Genomic DNA, 4018 nt, shown 5'->3' with positions numbered 1-4018 from the left:
GCCACAAGTGCGGCCCTTCTGGTTCCCTGATCTCGAATCGGCAGGCCTTGCCCGCTTGGCTGCCGGCTGGGACTGTACCGGTCGCCGATCCCTCCCTTGAGACTCCGCCTCCTCCCTGGCCTGAGTCTCGAGCTCAATCTCCCTCTTCTGAGCATTTGCCTGATGCTCGGCAAATGTCCGGTACGACGAGTTCGCCACGAACTCGTGGATGTCTCTTCTCAAAATGCTCAAATACCGACTCATGTGTGCCTGCTCAGAAGACACGTGCTCAGGGCAGAACATCACCCTCTCATGGAACATCCTGGTGATCACAGTAACAGACTCAGTACCCTGCTTGAGGGTCAAGAACTCCTGGGCCAACCGTTCCCTTTCCACCGGGGGAACGTACTCATCATGAAACATAGCGGTGAACCTCTCCCAGGTCACCGCGGCAAGCTCTACAGAAGAATAGTGCGCTGTCCGGAACTTCCACCAGTCCTTCGCTCCCGAACTCTCAGATGCTCCGGGCAAGAACACGTATAGAACACGTATAGAAGCATCCGAACTCTCAGATGCTCCGGGCAAGCTGGTTCAGTGCGAACCGAACTCTCAGATGCTCCGGCCAAGAACACGTATAGAAGCATCCCTTGATGTCAGAAATCCATTTCATCGCATCAATCGGATCCTGCGTCCCATCAAACTCTCGTGGCTTCGTGTTGCTAAACTCCCGGAACAGCAACGCATCACCACCCTGAGGTCTAGCAGCAGCAACAACTGTGGTAGCTGCAGCGGCTACAGCCTCAGTAACCGCTGTGTATCTCTCATCAAAGGTCTCAATCAATGTGGTCTTAATAGACCCAAACATCTCTGGAATCTCTACGCGGATAGCCGCAGCCACCTCCTCGTGGATCATCTGACGAAGCTCCTCGTCACTCACACCGCTGGTCTCTGGTCTGTGGCGTGTCCCAACCATGATATCTCTGAAATACAACATAAGAAATATCAGAGACTCGCCCGAGCATAGTCACACTCGATATCTCAGCCCTACTTGTTCCTTAGTACCCTAAGGATTCTTACTTGGACTGTGCACTGATCCGATGTCTTCAGTAGTACGGGCCCAATACTACCGTCCACACCGCATCAGTATTCACCCCAAGTCCTCCTCCTAGGGTTCCAAATCCCAAGTACTCTACTCTCACTATGCATAGGCTACCCTCTAGCAGACCTCTCATACGCTCCTCGCTGCTATCTACTCACTCTCAAGCATCTCCTAGCAGCGAAACCCCTAGGCTAAGGCATCACAAATCAGGCCACTCTAGTCCTAATAAGAATACCTAGCCTACTCTAGCATTCATAACATATCCTATCACATCTCATAACACATAATATAAGGGTATTTTGGGAAATCACCGTTCGGGCGCTGGCTGATCGTACACACTACTCTGCTCTGCTCTTTTCAAAACCTTTTTATTCTTTTAGAAAAGTTTTGTTTTATTTTGAAAAGTTTCTCAAATCCTCAGTTTAAGTTCAAATGCGCCCGAAGGTGCATCCGAATCCCTCAAACCAAGGCTCTGATACCAACTTGTAACGACGTAATTTTCAAAACAATTTTCGTTTTTCAAACAACATGATTATCATTTAAACATTCTCAAATCTCATGTTCAACAATTGACATCAAATAAAACATATCCCAAGATCACAAATGAAATCCTCGGTCTGTGTGTACGGATCATGCCGGCGCCTTCCCGCGATCCTCACTGGTACCTGAAACACATTACACAAAACACTGTAAGCATAGCTGCTTAGTGAGTTCCCCAAAATACCACATTTAACACATATTAGCCACTCGAGGCTATAACTCTGTGAGCCTACTGGCCCTAACTCTGTGGACCCTCTGGTCCTAGCTTTGTGGACCTTCCGGTCCTAACTCTGTAAACTCTGGAATACACACATCATAAATCACATAGAAATAATGCAGTGCAACACATCACATACACTAGCATACAAGATACTCTGTCACATAGCTCTACTTACCACTCAAGGTAACGTATAGTGAGAAGACTTACCTCGGATAACGCGGAAAACCTCGAACTCGGAAATACTGATCTAGCCTTCGCCTAATCACATAAAATAATTACTCTAATCAATACGACTCTCAAGGCTAGGATATTTCCTCTCTAAGTTTTCTCAGGAGGGTAAAAGACCATTTTACCCCTCCAATGGCTCAAAAGCCCAACCATGGACTGGACCCTAAAAGTCAACGAAAGTCAACGGTCAACTTTGACCAGACTCGTCGAGTTCACATAGGTGACTCGGCGAGTCCAAGCGTGTCCTCTGGGTCTATCTAAACCTCACTCGACTCGCCGAGCGAACCTTCAACCCGACGAGTCACCACTGGCCATGAATCGCGGGTCAACCCGACTCGACTCGTCGAGTCCCTTTATGGACTCGGCGAGTTCCTTCCATGGCAACACTCAAACGACCTTCTGAGGTCAGATCTGCTTCACCAATTAGTAGATCTGACCTTCTAGCACTCAAAAGTCACGTAAAGGTTCGAACTTTAGGCCCATGCATCACACTATCATCTCTATATGCCAAAATAACCCTTAATATAACAACCTTGGCCCCAAAACTCATAAAGGATTGTATAAAGCTAAAGAATAGGGACTCTCTGGACCTCTCAAGGTCCAGATCTGATAATATTGTCACAAGGGGACATCACACACACTAGATCTCTTACCAAACTGAAGAGATGAAACCCTAGATTCATGAAATCTATTACTCAAATGAAGATAGACATGAATCCTTACCTCCCACAGCAGCTCTGAACGAAATGATGGAAGATTTGAGTCCCACAAGTCAGCTTAGCTCGAATTCCTTCCTTCTCTTTGCTAAAACACACCAAAGAATGATGAATTAGCCCTCCTATTGCACTACAAGCTTTCTCTCTACTCTCTAGGGTTTCTCAGGGGTGCAGTGGCCGCAAATGAAGGCCATAAATGCCTTTAAATAGGGCACAGGCCCCAAGACTTAGGGTTTCTGCCGCCAGCACAGACTCGTCGAGTCACCTAGCCGACTCATCGAGTCCATTCATTAATTCAATCAGTGAATCGCAATCCTACTCGACGAGTCTAGGCGCCAACTCGTCGAGTCCCTTTCTATAACACAAACTAAAAGGGTAAAATAAAACACCTGGGAATTCGGATGTTACAGTAGGGGTTGTTTCTGTACTTGTAGCTTTGCAGGTAAATATGTGCACGTGGGTTGAAAGTCCGATCCAGGCTCATGGGTTAATCCATGGGTTATGATATGCCCCAAAGTATTTAATGTTCAAATGGAGCTCATTTTTCATAACTCAAGATATTTTCATCTCTGTAAAACTCTCTCATCTGTACTCGTCTTTGTAAATGAAGGGTTTCATATTAGGATTTCTGCATAGGTTGATTCTTTATGTTCTTATGAGAGATTGAGTGTGATTGTAGTGAGATATTTCGTTTGTATTTGTATGATGAAAACCAACTGTTTCATAGTGAATGAAATGTTGATGATGGGAAAGATTTCGTGTTCTTGAGTTCATATTCTGAATTTGAGTTTTGTTACTAATTTAGAGATCTCAGCAATAGTGAAACAGATGTGGACAGATCTTGGCAAAATCATGACAGATCTGAACAGATGATGGTAGAAATTAGAAGATCTAGGAAAACTTGTGGTGAAACGCATCATATATGAATAGATCTGGATGGAAACGAGGTTGAGACCAAGAAACAATAGCTATTCGCTCGAGGTCCCACAGATGGACCCAATGATGCGACATCAGAATCCGTACATCAGGTCTTGAGTGTAGATTATGGAACGTGGATCGTATGTGTGTGTCACTACTGAGTTCCCAATGGTATTCCTAAATGCAACAAGTAATAATACCGTTAGAGCCGCCCTAGGTACTGTGCCCCGAGAGCAGGCTCTGACGATCAAGTCACATCAGTGTGTGACAGAAGATGGTCTCTCAAAGTCGGAGAGAGCCATCTAGGCGTGTTAGGTG

Source organism: Lactuca virosa, chromosome 1 (genome assembly GCF_052849685.1).
Source record: "Lactuca virosa cultivar CGN04683 chromosome 1, Lactuca_virosa_CGN04683_v6, whole genome shotgun sequence".
Taxonomy (NCBI): domain Eukaryota; kingdom Viridiplantae; phylum Streptophyta; class Magnoliopsida; order Asterales; family Asteraceae; genus Lactuca; species Lactuca virosa.
The sequence above is the reverse complement of the archived record's forward strand: the minus strand, read 5'-3'. Positions refer to the sequence as shown.